The sequence below is a fragment of the Eptatretus burgeri genome, chromosome 10, assembly GCF_056783735.1.
Source record: "Eptatretus burgeri isolate ZD-2024b chromosome 10, Ebu_testis_v1, whole genome shotgun sequence".
Classification (NCBI taxonomy): domain Eukaryota; kingdom Metazoa; phylum Chordata; class Myxini; order Myxiniformes; family Myxinidae; genus Eptatretus; species Eptatretus burgeri.
The window spans coordinates 66,788,991-66,804,270 of NC_140970.1; the positions used below are offsets into that span (position 1 = coordinate 66,788,991).

The 15,280-nt window shown below is 44.7% G+C and overlaps 1 protein-coding gene across 8 annotated transcripts in view; it reads left to right on the forward strand.

Annotated features, from left to right (window-relative positions):
- The window catches only part of LOC147018754 (period circadian protein homolog 2-like), a 105,636-nt gene that overhangs the window by 19,983 nt on the left and 70,373 nt on the right, over positions 1-15,280 (forward strand). For 3 of the 8 annotated variants that reach the window (XM_085898790.1, XM_085898796.1, XM_085898789.1), the window contains one exon: positions 3,532-3,621. The exons of 3 other annotated variants lie outside the window; for them this stretch is intronic. The gene's annotated coding sequence lies outside the window, so the exon portion shown is untranslated. Of the gene's footprint in view, positions 1-3,531; positions 3,622-3,641; positions 3,836-11,668; positions 12,949-15,280 lie in introns of those variants that run through there. 2 more of the 8 variants (XM_085898794.1, XM_085898795.1) reach the window with 2 other exon arrangements.

Below are 15,280 nucleotides of genomic sequence, written 5' to 3' on the forward strand. Positions count from 1 at the left end.
TCAAAAGCATCTTGTTGATTTTGTCGTTATTCTTTTCAGACAATGCTCTTTCAAGTTCATTGTTGGCTCCCAGAAAGTCAGTGCCTCGGTCTGATTGAAATTGGCATATTGGGACTCGAATAGCCAAAAAAACGCTGAAGAGCATTGATAAAAGCATCAGTCTCCAAAGAGTTGGCAACTTCAATGCGAATTGCTCTGGACGCCATACATGGAAACATGACTCCATACCTCTTCAGTTCTTTACGTCTGACTTTGATGTACCATGGCCCAAATAAATCCACTGCACAGTATGCGAATGGTGGGGCAGCGTTCAGTCTATCCGTGGGCATGTCAGCCATCTTTTGTTCTTGGACTGCAGCTCGCAGTCTTCGACACAGTGCACATTTTGAAATGTAACTTGAGAGTGCCGAACTCATTCCAACAATCCAGAATCCACTGGTTCGGATCTCATTTATGGTTATCCCCTGACCTTGATGAGCAGCCTGTTCATGGAAATGTCGAATTATATATCAAACTCGTAATGTGATGGTATCGTAGAATGATCACTGGGTGCTTGTTATAGACCAGGCTCACAATTGGCTAGCTTCAGATGCCCACTAACTCTGATCACTCCGTGATCATCAAGGAAAGGATCGAGACGATGCAATGTACTGTTTCGCTGAAGTGCTCGTTTTCGCATCATAGCCACCTGCCTCGTACCGGGATTGGTAAGTGCCGAACTCTGTGCGAAAATAAACTGAATTTCTGCAGCAAATGTGGTGCTCTGTATCTGCTTGATTACCTCCGCCACTGAAGGTAAAGGGGGTTATGTTTTGACCCCCTTTCTGTCTGTTTGTTTGTCTGTTTGTCTGTCTGTGTACAGGATATCCCAAAAAAATTGTCGTCGGATCCGGATGAAATTTGGTGAGCAGGTTGGGTGTGTGACAAGGACGAACTGATTATATTTTGGTAAAGATCTGGATCCGGATCTGACTACTATCATTTTTAAAATGATTTTTCACCATTGAGAGATGGGACCAAAAACTATATATAGCATGATATCTCAAAAAGTTGTGGATGTATTCGGAAGAAACTTGGTGGACACATTGGGTGCGTGACCACAGTGAATTGATTCGATTTTGGTGAAGATCCGAATCCGGATCTGGATACGATCATTATTTAATTCATAAAGTGATTCTTCACCATTGAGAGATCGGGACAAAAACGATATGTCACATGATAATTAAAAAATGTATTGGGCCCTATATGTTCTCGTGGATCAGGCATTACGTGGTGAAGGTATGCGCTCTACTGAGTGCCCTTCTCGTTATCTCTGATTCCGTGTCACTTTAGTGGAGAGAGAGGTAACAACACTGACCTTTCTTTGGTTTCCGGTATTCCTGAATGTTCGCCTTTCCAGATTTCAGGCTTTACTTATTCATTTCACAACCTGGAGTGAAGTCACCAGATCACAAGCCATTTCTGCTTCTTTGGCGAAAATCTTGATAAACACTGAGAAAGGTGGAAACTGTTTCTCGTCTTCCTTCCAGTCTGAGACAATTCTTGCCCATTGCAAAGTGATCCACTCAGGAAGGTTTGTGAGCAATTTCCTATTTTCTCGGCTGTCATTTAGAACTTTAAGACTGTCTGTTTTCTTCATGGCCACTTCACACTGTCTCAAGAAATCAGCGTAGTTACGCAGAGCTGAGCCATCTCGTGATGCAATCTTAGGCCAATTGTCTAGTTTCTCTCTGAATGTGTTGGCCACGAGAAACCCGTCCCCGTAATGTTGTTCGAGTACCCTCTTTGCATCCTCAAAAGCCTCAGTGGTACTGTTCAGAAAGTAACCTTCAACAACCTCTTTCGCAGCACCCCATGTGCATTTCTGGAGATTATAGATTCTTTCTGAATGTGGGACTTTCTTCCCTTGTATTAAAGTTTCAAATGCCACTTTCCAAGGAGGATAGGTAATGGCATTTCCTGTAAATAAATCAGGCTCAGGTCGGGGTATACGTCCAAAGTTAACCTGATCAACAAAGCATTTGCCCCCTATGTTTTATCGTCACAATTATGTGAAACAAAAAATTGAAGGAATAATTACCCACCCCAGGCCCCAGGGTAGTTACCCCACCTGCTCCCCGGTGCCCCTGCTTGAGGACCGTCAGTGGCTGAGATAATAATCCCAGTTTATCCACAGCCAAGGAAACACAAAGCAGTTACACTATTCTTATCACTGTTCATATCACTGATAATGCAGTATGTACATAAATGTCTGCATTAAACGTTCCAAATCAATCAATTTGCAGCACTGTATCATTCAAAAATAGGGGCAATACCCCTGGGTGCTCACCTGGTAGCATGATAGTGAGGAGGAAATCAACTTGGGACGAAATCAGTAAAATTTACCAATAAACCCATGTTTTTGCCCCGATTCTTTTTTAATATTGTGAACAATCTCTGGTACATTCTGGGTGATGAAGGTTGGAGTCAAGTTTCATCGGAATTATATGTGTAGTTTCTGAGAAGAAAGCAAATATCTATTTTGGGGGGAAACTCCCCCGTAAACCCCAAGAGGGCCTGATTCTTTTTCTTTTTTTTTTTTCATGCCATAAACTAACTTTGGTGCATACAGGGTGATGAAGGTTGTGGTAAAGCATCATCGAAATCGTATGTGTAGTTTCAGAGAAGAAGTTTCAAGTATTTGTGGATGGACAGACAGACGGACTGTTGAAGTACCACCCCATAAGCTCCCTGGAACTATGTTCCAGGTGAGCTCAAAATAGGGGCAATACCCCTGTTGCTTACCTGGTAGAATAATTATACTGAGGAGGAAGTCATTGTTGGAGGGAATCAGCAAAATGTCCCAATGAACCAATATTATTGGAAGTACCTATTTTGCCCCCCCCCCACCCACCCCTCGTATACCCTCTCAACCCCAATCTTTATTTATTTATTTATTTTTAAGATGTCGTGAACAAACTTTGGTAGATCACAGGTGATGAAGGTTGTGGTCAAGTTTCATCAAAATTGTGTGTGCTTTCAAAGAAAGACAGCAAAAACATACTTTGGGGGGGGGGTAACCCCTCCCCCCATAGTCCCCCATAGACCCTGTTTTTTGTTTGTTTAAATTTCAATGTCTTGAACAAACTTTAGTACATCATGGGTGATAAAGGTGGTGGTCAAGTTTCATCAAAATTGTGTGTGTAGTTTCTGGGAAGAAAGCAAATACCTTTTTAGGGGGTGTCACCCCCCCCCCAACTCCGTAAACTCTCTCCATAGACCCCTCAGACCCAGATTTTTATAAATGCCATGAACAAACTTTGGTACATCACGGGTGTTGAAGGTTGTGGTCAGGTTTCATCGGAACATTGCATGTCTAGTTTCTGAGAAGAAAGCAAATACCTATATTTTGGGGGGGGGGGTGTGGGGGGGCAACCCCCATAGATCGTGTTAGCGGCTGATTTATTTATTTATTTTAATGCCATGAACATTTTTTGGTACATACTGGGTGTTGAAGGTTGTGGTAACGTTTCATCAAAACCGAATGTGTAGTTTCAGAGAAGTTGTTGCAAGTATTTGTGGACGGACGGATGGACAGACGGACGACGTGCCATCCCATAAGCTCCCGGAACTACATTCCAGGTGAGCTAACAAGTGATGGAGATCATACACCCTACCAACACATCCACCTGGAGCAAAGAGTTGACATCTCTGCAAGTCGTAATTACAGATGCTTGTGTGGATTCCTTGACATGTGGATGTAAATGTAAGCAAAGGAAGCTGCAAATGTTTCACAAAAGACTGAAGTGTATCCCTGCATGGGGTTGTGATGCGACTAACTGGAGCAATCCAGCTGGTGAGCAAACAAACTTTCATACAACATGTACTCAAACACTATGTGTTCATGTACTTTTGGAGTTGTGATAGTAGATATATGATTTCAAATTAAGACAAGCCAGAACACTATTGTTGGAGTGATATGTGCTGCAAATTGATTGGTTTGGAACATTTAATGCAGACATTGATATGCTGCATTGTCAGTGATATTAACAGTGATAAGAATAGTGCAACTACTTAGTGTTTTCTGGCCTGTGGATAACTGTGATTATTTGACCTGTGGACATGATTTGGTAATATTAGCAGTGTACCCGCCTTACCGGAGATGTTGTTTCAAGCATGCAACACGTTTTTCACACATACCTTTATTTAGGCGGTGTATAGGCAACTGACATCTGCCTCAATCACTCCTGCAATTTAAATAACGAGAACGGCACTCTTCGACGTCGACAGATACGACTCCGTCAACATTATAATACTTGTACCAAGTTTGATTTAAATCCCATCAGCTGTTCTCAAATATCACATTTTTACCTTACATGACCTCTGACCTTCGACCTCCTGACCCCATAATCTAATCAGTTTATGTATGCATCGTTATACATACTTATACCAACTTTGACTTGGATCCTTTCAGCTGTTCTTTAGTTATCGTGGTAACGAAAACCTATCATGGACTCTGACCCCTGACCTTTGACCTCTTGATGCCGCCATCAAATAAATTCATCTTTGCATCATACTGTTTACTAATACCAAATTTAGTCAAAATCCCATCACCGGTTCACAAATTAGCGAGGTAACAATTTTTACCTAACATGAACTCTGACCTTTGACCTCAACCTCTTGCCTCCAAAATATAATCAGTTAATCTTTGCATCATTATACAGACTACTTGTACCATGCTTGATTCAAATCCCTTCAGCCATTCTTAAGTTATGGCATTACTGAAAACCTATCACACACAGACAAACGGCCAACCTGACAACATAACACCTCCGGCGACAATCGGCACAGGCATAAAAAATAACCCAGGTTATGTGCATGAAGCAAAAACATACCTCCTGTTTAAAATTCAAAACGCCTCACTGCACGGGAAAACGTGGGGACAGGAATACAGCACTGCAAAGGCTGGGTACATTTAATACCCTCTTCCACCTGGAACAACGTTGCATGTTACACATTCACACAGAGAATTTGCATCCCCCCTCCACCTCAACCCCCAAGACCACCAGCAAATATAACCCCCCTCCCCTCCCTCCACACACTAATTGAGGCCATGCTGATTCTATGCAGCAAGTCTGGATGTAACCAGCCAAGAACCATAGGAGTAGCATGACAAACAAACAAACACCAATCTGAATTAAAGTAAGGATGACGCTTTCTTTCTTTATTGTGATCACAACGTACAGGTATTTCTTCAGGAGATAATATGCTTTTTTGGTGATCAAACAAGCATTCATTATTACAAACTATTACTGTTCACAATTATCATTTTCATCATCATTATGGATTATATGAGGTGTGTTCAAAAAGTATCCAACCTTAATTTTTCATGCGTAAACAAATGAAGCAAGGGTGGCGTGGTTTGGTGCACGTATGTAGGCGATCCTAATCCGTAAGCGTGAATATTTTTCCGCCTGGAGAAGCTGTCAGTCGCCGACAGACCGCCGATGAGTGAGGAAGTGTAAGTGAGCGCCGTCGGATTTTCGTTTTTGACACAATGACGGATCACTGTGGTCTCATCGCCAGTGATCACTGTGTTGAAGAAGTTGGGATCGCTGATCACAGTCTCCAGCATGTCCTGTGCGATCTCCAAATGGAGTTGCTTCTGCTCGATCGTTGGCAGCTTTGGCACAAACTTCGCGAGATTCTCCTTCAGCCCAAATCCTCAGTCACAATGGAATGAACGGATCCAATGCTGATGCCCGCCTCGTCTGCAAGTTCTCTGATCATGATTCGACGATCCTGCATCAGCAGGGTCCTCACTTGGTCAATGACGATCTCATTTCGGGATGTTGAGGGCCCACCAGAACGTGCTTCACTTTCCACTGATGTGCGACCATCTTTGAAGCGGTTGTACCACTCTTTTATCCGTGTGGTGCCCATTGCTTCGTTCCCGAAGGCCTGTTGAATCTTGCGGATCCTTTCCACTTGGGAATCGCCAAGCTTTACACAAAATTTGATGCAGTAGCGTTGTTCAAGTTTTTCCATCATTTTGTCAAAAACGAAAATCCGACGGCGCTCACTTACACTTCCTCACTCATCGGCAGTCTGTCGGCGACTGACAGCTTCTGCAGGCGGGAAAATATTCACGCATACGGATAAGGATCGCCTACATACGTGCACCAAACCACTCCTCCCTAGCTTCATTTGTTTACGCACAAAAAATTAAGGTTGGATACTTTTTGAACACACCTCATATATGCAACATTAACATGATGTACATAATGTGAATCAACTTTTCAAGGAAAGAACACAAAACTTCATGACATATTGCTCTTCCAAATGAAGCACAAATAAATTATTTAAATTGATTATTATTAATGAACAAACAGTAACCCATAAACAACTAGAATGGAACTCGGTAGGAACAATTGGAATGGAAGAATAGGAAGAAAAAAAAAGTAGGAAGAATGGAACAATTTACGTTTTGTATCCCACTGATAGGCCAGATCTGCATCCGAATCTTCACCAAAGTCTAATCGGCTTGTTCTTGTCACCAACCCAAGTCATCCACCAAGTTTCATCTGAATTTGACTCCAACATTTTGAGACTATAGTGCTACATCATATCGTTTTGGTCCCCACCTACCTCTCAATAGTGAAGAATCACTTTTTAAATTATAGTGTTGAGATCTTCATCAAAATCTCATCAATTCGTCCTCGTCGTACACCCAACCTCTCCACCAAGCTTTGTCTGAATCCGTCAATAACGTTTTGAGATATCCTGCTCACAGACAAACATATCAACAGATAGGGGCAAAAACATGACCTCCATCCATATTCGGTGGTGGAGCTGTGGAGGTAACAATAGTGGTCATCGATAAGCCTAAATGGAAAATATATCCTTCGGCGTCTTAAGAATTTATTTTTCTGTGCACAAAATCTGTTCATTAATGTGCAAATTGATGCAGTGTGCACAAATTTCCATTTTTCACCGATAGATAGCACTTTACAAATCAATAAAAATCGTCATCACTCTTGTCGATTCAAACATTAATATCTTTGTTACTCTCCGATTGTACCATTGGAAAGAATAATGTGCGAGGACGTTTTTAAAATTAATTCGTTTTTGATTATATTATAATTTCGCATACTTTCAATAATTGTTTCCTGATGGTGTTTAGAAAAAGTCAAATCTTTATGATGATGTAATTTGTGATTTTTTTTTCAGGCATTTGTTGTTGGGTTTTTGCAATTCAACTTTGCACAATGGCTTTGGCGACCCTGCAATCCTATTCCATGCATTTTTTATTTTTTTCAAAAAATCATATACTATGCGTCTGTCGATGCATAATTGATAAAATGTCATTTTACCTAATTTGACCCTTTTGACCTTGAAAATGACCTTCAATGTCAAATTCAGAGATGACATCCACAGACATCATGTTTGGCATCCCATGGACAATTAATTATTCGAGCATGGTTATTTGCTATTAACAAAAGAAGTAGTGTCCTTTGTACAAAAGTACATGGCAGGCCCACTGTCAGTCATTTTCCTCTTCACTTTATGGGGGCTATAAATGGATATAGGAGTCATACGTACATGCACTTTGAGTTTCGTGATTTTGTGCCTTTTGAATACTGTGTTGAGGCAATCACGTTATCAGGAAGGCGGTAGATTTCCTATTTCGGGATGGCACAGGCACTCCACATGTTCAATTAAACACAAATTATTTTAAAATATAGACTAAGATACAAATTGTAAACCTATAAAGTACCTACCAGTTGTCTGTAGAGAAGTTCACATCCAACAACACCCATGAAGCTCATCCACAGCATTGCTGAGCTAAAAAACTAAGACACTGTGCTTTATTTACTACTAACAGAGTACCCACCCTCTGGGTCAGTAGCTGGAATGTGCGCATTACTTGCTGAAAAAAGTATAGTCTATATATTGCAAGAAGACAATTTATGTTTGTGTGGTGTGAGTCTGAAGGGGTATAAAGGAGGATGCCCTCTGGAGGATTCTTGGTCTTTGTGGGGTGCCAACCAAAACTGATCAATCTGATGTCTGAACTATACTCTGGTACTGAGAGTGCTGTGAGATGTGGTGGTACCATCTCCGACTTATTTCCAGTTATTACTGGAGATCGTCAAGGGTGTGTACTGGCCCCAACACTTTTCAGCACTTGTATGGACTGGATTCAGGGGAGGATGTCGAAGAGATCAAACAGCAGTGCGTCGTTTGGGAATGTCAAAATCTCTGACCTTGATTTCGCAGATGATGCAGTCATCTTTAAGGAGACTGGATATCCTTTTGGGGGCCCTCGGGGTGCTGAATGAGGAGTCGGAGCCACTGGGATTATGGGCTTCCTGGGTCAAAACCAACATCCAGGCTTTCAATGACATCTTGGATGTTGCCATCTTGTTTATATCTGTTAGTGGTGAGGATGTTGAGGTCACGGAGAGATTGACTTATCTTGGCAGTGATATTCATGTCTCTGGTTGCTGTGAGCCAGCAGTGAACAGACGTCTGGATCAGGCATAGGGAGTCATTGATTCACTGGATCATGGGTGTGGCACGGTCGGTATCTTGGCAGGACAACGAAAGTCCGAGTTTTCAGGTCCTTTGTGCTTCCAGTTTTGCTCTACGGATGTGAGACTTGGACTCTGACCATGGATCTAAGATAGAGACTGAATTCCTTTGGTACCAGGTCTCTTCGGAGAATCCTTGGCTATCGCTGGTCGGATTTTGTGTCCAACGAGCGGTTGCTGAGAGAGACTCGGATGAGATTTGTTACCTGCATAGTCTGTGAGCATCAGCTGTGGCTGTATGGACATGTGGCTCGTTTTCCTGACGCTGATCCTGCTCACCAGATTCTCTCGGTGAGGAGCCTTGTGAGTACTGGAGGCCAATGGGGCCGACCATGTGCCTCGTGGTTGCAGCAGGTTGATCGGCATCTCAAGGAGATAGGGATGGCCAGACGGAGGCTCCTGGAGTACCGGCGGAAAGTGGATACAGTGACCCACAGGCTTGTTGTAGCAACTCTAAAGCTGCACCTTAAATCCTGGAGAATGTTACCATCCCAGCCTAGGCTGGATGTTGGCAAGCTCAGAGATGAGAGAGAGTAGCTAAGGAGTTTGCGAACAGGCTGAGTGGACACTTGGGGGGGGGTCTGGGTGCGTTGGGGGGTCCTGAAGAGTTGTGGAGCGCCTTCAAGACCACCGTCCTTGATGTTGCCGGTGGATGTCTTGGAACTCACCGCAGGGCAAAGAAGAATTTTGTCTCTCAAGGGACACTGGATACCATTGACCAGTCGCAGGGCCAGGCTGAATGGCACAGCTGAGCTGTTCAGGGAGCTGAGGCGTAAAACTGTACGTGCACTGAGGGTGGACAAGGAGGCCTATGTGCGAGGAATCTGTGAGGGGGTAGAGCATCACTTGTGGACAGGTGATTCTCGTCCTGCTTACAGGGGAATTCACGCATTGTGTTTATCCAAGCCCATCCCTCGGAGTACTGCAGTTAAAGCAGAGAGTGGGAGGCTCTGGACAGAGGAGTCTGAAGTGAAGGCCCGCTGGGCCGGTTACTTTGAGCGGTTGTACCAGGCTGATCCCCCAGCTGTCGAGTTGGACGTCAAGGGTGTTACAAATCCCTGTTGCTGACCTTCGAATCAACTGTGGTCCACCTTCACTTGTGGAAACACGGGCTGTGGTGAACCAGTTGAAACGGGGCAAAGCTCCAGGGATCTGTGGCATCCATGCTGAACTTCTCAAGGCTGGTGGAAATGCTGCACTCGTGTCGTTGCATGCAGTTTTGTGCTCTGCCTGGAACACACGCATCATCCCAACTGATTGGAAGAGGGGCCTTGTTGTTCCTCTCTGGAAAGGGAAGGGTGATCGCCAAGACTGCAACAACTACCGAGGGGTGACGCTGCTCTCAGTGCCGGGCAAGGTCTTTGCTCGGATAATTCTTGATAGGGTTCGCCACCATCTGCTTGAGCACCAGCATCCAGAGCAGTCAGGCTTTACACCAAAGAGGTCAACGATTGACCGTATCCTTGCCCTTCGTGTCCTCACCGAACGCAGACGAGAGATTCGGCAGGGGCTGCATGCAGCCTATGTTGATCTCTGTAAAGCGTTCGATTCAGTGAATCGGGATGTCCTCTGGAGGATTCTTGGTCTTCGTGGGGTGCCACCAAAACTGATCGATCTGATGTCTGAACTCTACTCTGGTACGGAGAGTGCTGTGAAGTGTGGTGGTACCACCTCTGACTTATTTCCAGTTGTTACTGGAGTTCGTCAGGGGTGTGTACTGGCCCCCACACTTTTCAGCACTTGTATGGACTGGATTTTAGGGAGGATGTCGGAGAGATCAAGCTGCGGTGCATCGTTTGGGAATGTCAAGATCTCGGACCTTGATTTTGCAGATGATGCAATCATCTTTGTGGAGACTTTAGATATCCTTTTGGGGGCCCTCGAGGTGCTGAATGAGGAGTAGGAGCCGCTGGGATTACGGGTTTCTTGGGTCAAAACTAAGATCCAGGCTTTCGGTGACATCTTGGATGCTGCTGTCCTGTCTGTGTCTGTTTGTGGTGAGGATGTTGAGGTCGTCGAGAGATTCACTTACCTTGGCAGTGATATTCATGTCTCTGCCGGCTGTGAGTCAGAGGTCAATAGACGTCTGGGATGGGCCTGGGGAGTCATGGATTCACTGAATCATGGGGTGTGGCGCTGCCGGTACCTGTGCTGGAGGACGAAAGTCCGAGTCTTCAGGTCCTTGGTACTTCCAGTCTTGCTCTATGGATGCGAGACCTGGACTCTGACCAAGGATCTGAGACGGAGACTTAATTCCTTTGGTACCAGGTCTCTTCGGAGAATCCTTGGCTGTGGCTGGTAGGATTTTGTGTCCAACGAGCGGTTGCTGAGAGAGACTCGGATGAGATTTGTTACCTGCATAGTCCGTGAGCGTCAATTGCGGCTGTATGAACATGTGGCTCGTTTTCCTGATGCTGATCCTGCTCACCAGATTCTCTCAGCGAGGGAGTCTCATGAGTGGAGGAGGCCAATGGGCTGACCACGTGCCTCGTGGTTGCAGCAGGTTGACCATCATCTCAGAGATGGTGATGGGCCTGGCATCTGCCTGGGGGATGGCCAGACGGAGGCCACTGGAGTAACGGTGGAAAGTGGACGCAGCGACGCGCTGTTCTGGCACATGCTCCCATACCTGACCTGACGCTGATCCTGCTCACCAGATTCTCTCGGTGAGGAGCCGTGTGAGTAGTGGAGACCAATGGGGCCGACCATGTGCCTCGTGGTTGCAGCAGGTTGATCGGCATCTCAAGGAGATGGGGATGGGCCAGGTTTCTGCCTGGGGGATGGCCAGACGGAGGCCCCTGGAGTACCGGCGGAAAGTGGACACAGCGACGCGCTGCTCCGGCACATGCTCAATACTTGATCTGACACACACACACACACACACACACACACACACACACACACACACACACACACACACACACACACACACACACACACACACACACACACACACACACACACACACACACACACATACACACACACACACATACACACACACGTGCTGTGTTAAATTAGGTGGGGTTTAAGGATAATTTCTCCTAGTATGTGATTGCCCCCTGTGACCTTCTCCTATGTTTTTACATTTCAAGACCGACGATAAAAATGGATCACTCCCTTAAAACAACAACTGATCTGCACGTCCAAGCAGGCAGAAAGCCCTGCCTCCAGGGGTGACAGCTGGCAAAACCACGCCCGCGGAGTGTATGATTAATGGGAATGACGTCAGAGAAAAGAGGAGAGAGTGAATGCAGTCAGTCTCGTGTTGGGCGACAAGAAGTCGGAGAGTCTCTCGATGGGCGACAAAAAGTCGGAGAGCCTCGCGTTGTGTGACAAGAAGTTGGAAAGCCCCGCGTTGTGCGACAAGAAGTCGGAGAGCCTCGCGTTGTGCGACAAGAAGTCGGAGAGCCTCGTGTTGTGCGACAAGAAGTCGGAGAGCCTCGTGTTGTGCGACAAGAAGTCGGAGAGCCTCGCGTTGGGCGACAAGAAGTCAGAGAGCCTCGCGTTGGGCGACAAGAAGTCAGAGAGCCTCGCGTTGGGCGACAAGAAGTCAGAGAGCCTCGTGTTGGGAAACAAGATGTCAGTCGAGACGAAGGTTCAGAGCGGGACACGAAGGAGGATGGGATAGAAGCGAGTGAGGCATAGAAGCGGTTGGAAGAGAAGGGCATTAAGGCTGGCTTCCCCCTCGATGCGGTGAAGAAGACTGCACAATTCTTGTGTTCGTGCTGAGGTGAATTGGCTCGCGTGGTGGAGCAAGACGCTGTCCATGAACTCTTAAGCTGCATTATGTGAGACCAGCCTCAAAGCCTCGTCTTGCGCCATCGGGGAAAAAGACGGTGCCATTTTGCAGAGCAGCGGCATTGGCGAGGGCGATCAATGAAAGAAGCTGTACAGCCTTTTCTGAACCTTGGCATTGAGTGTTGCTGCCTGAACATTTGCCTGCCCAGAGAGCTGCTGGGCGCCATTTTGGGTGCATTTTCCCATGCAGGATGACACGGTTCGACCCCAAAGCTCATAAAAAATCACTTCTGGACCCGAAGCTAAGTGCCAGAATATAGGAAGGATTTTTCCTTGTTTTATCTGACCCCTTGTCTTTATCAGTCTGTGTGGAGGCACCTCAAATAAGAATTCAGTTTTACCTCACGTTCCATTTCATTATTATCCTGTTTTGAATCATTACCATTGTAAATATTTTGATTTATTTTCATTAAACCCCACATTTATTTAAGTTGCTTGTATCTGTCTATCTGTCGTCGGTTCGAGATAAACACCCTTCTGATGTGTTTCCATCTGCCACCATTTCCTTCCCGCATGCGCCTCTGAGAATCTCGGCTGTCCGCCTCCAAGGGAGATAGTTTGGCTATCTGTCCAGGTAGGGGCGTACCTATATGACAGTATACACTCTGGACATGGCGGTATACATTTCCAAATTCCGAAACTTACAAGAATATTTCAAAATATTTTGTCCCCCCCCCCTCTTCAAACCTCATCAAGGTGTTCCTGGGGGTGTGGGAGAGAAGAATGGCACCATTATACCACAACACACTGGTCTACCTTATTCACAATTTAACTTTTTACAAATACAGGGTGATTTTTTTTTGTTTTCCATTTGAGAACCCTAAATAATTCCCATACACTAAAAGCTATACGAGTTAGGAACATAATATTTTGCGTAAATGTAGCCTGTTACAGAAATATGTGCCATGATCCACGCAATTTATTACCTTTAATGAAATGCTGAAAGTGTCCCCCACCATGTTGCAGGCAAAAACTCATTCTTCGCAGCATGCTCTCTGACACAGAGTGCAGCATTTCTTGGGGAATATTGCTGATTGTGTCACTGATTATTGCTTTTAATTCACCAAGAGTGCGTGGATTTGTAGCGTACACTATATCCTTCAAATATCCCCACAAAAAGAAATCCGGCGATGTACGATCTGGGGATTGAGGAGGCCATAATGATTTGGACACTATACGGTCAGCAAAGAGTCGCCCAAGTACATTCATGCTGTATCATGAAGTGTGACTTGTGGAACCATCTTGCTGAAACCATCCTTGGTTGATTTCATCTTCTGTAAGATGCCCAAGAAATTCATGGATTGTGTTGATGTAACATTCTGAGTTTACTATTTCTGAGAAGAAAATTGGGCCGATAATTCTTTGCCGATTTACAGCACACCAAACACCACCGAGTGAAAACCGTTTTAACGTCGTTGCCGGATCACATGATAAATCACGTGATACCTAATAACTCAGGATTATGTTGCATCTTTCTGTAACATTAGGTGACATTTATGCAAAATATTAAGTTTGTAACAAATATAGTTTTCAGTGTATTGAAATTATTTATGGTTCTTAATAGTAATAATAATAATAATAATAATAACATGTCTGGAGATGGCGATGGTTCACGAGCAATGTACACGGTTCGCTTTTTTTATTTTTTGACCTTGGAGGGGACGCCACGGGAAAACTGGCGGGAATCGGGAAAAACGTAAATGATGAAAGTTGTAGTACTCGAAGAGCACAACTTGCATACCAACTTTCATTCGAAACAGTCGAAAACCCAAGGATCTCGATGCCCAATTTATTGATTTTTTGGACATTTTCTAAGTTCGTGGCCTTGTGACCTTGACCTTGGGACGAAAATGAAAAATCGAGCTCCGTGGGGCTATGCAGGTGCCATTGGGCTAACCAAATACCGAAACCCCTGCCAGATTCGCCAAACCCCCTCGGAGAAGATGTAACTTGAAACTGGCTACCCCCTAAAAACACATGTTTTTGGGGCGTGGCTGCGCCCATAATGGGCGCAGCACACCCATTCTCTGGAAAGCAAATGAATGGAGATCATGATACAAACCTCGCACCCTAATTTTATCAAGATCGGATCAAAACCCACGGAGCTATGCTCGGGACAGACAGACAGACAGACACACACCCATAATGAATATAGTGGTCACTTACTGACTCGTGAACCAATAATAATAATAATAATAATAATAATAATAAATTAAATAAATATATATTCTTTAAAAAAAAAAAATCACTCTGCATACACCTAATCTGTTTCACCACATCCCACAGTGGATGGTTGGCTGAACTCAAATCCCAGTTTGCTTAATTTTTAAGTGGGGAAGCTGCTTCAATATTTAACTATTTCCATCCTTCAGTCCATCTGTCCATCAAAAGAAGAGAAGAAGAAGAACCGTTCCAACACTTTCTTTGAAAAATGGACCCTTTCACCCTTTAGTTGATGGAAAGCCTTCAACCTTTGAAGACTCTTTAAGATCCCAAGTTCCTAAACAGCCCAAAGACCCACAGGAGCGAAAAGACCCTCAAGGACTCAAAAATACTCCAAAGATCCAGAAGACACAAAAGTCCTGAGGACCCAAAAATACCCAAGGACCCAAAAGACCCAGATGACCAAAAATACCCCGAGAACCCAAAAAATCTGAGGATACAAAAGGCCCAGATGAATTAAAAACATTTTTTTTGTATTTTCTTCCTTGGATCTCGTGTACATGGGTTGGTGTGGTGTTCACACAGGCATGATGGGTTGAATGGCTTCCACCTGTGTTAGATTTCCTTGTGTGACAAAAAAGATCTGGAGGACCCTGAGAACCCAACAGACCCAAAAGTCCTCGAGGACCCAAAAGACCCCTTCAGACTCTACTATAAATGGACGAGGTGTGTGTGTGTGTGTG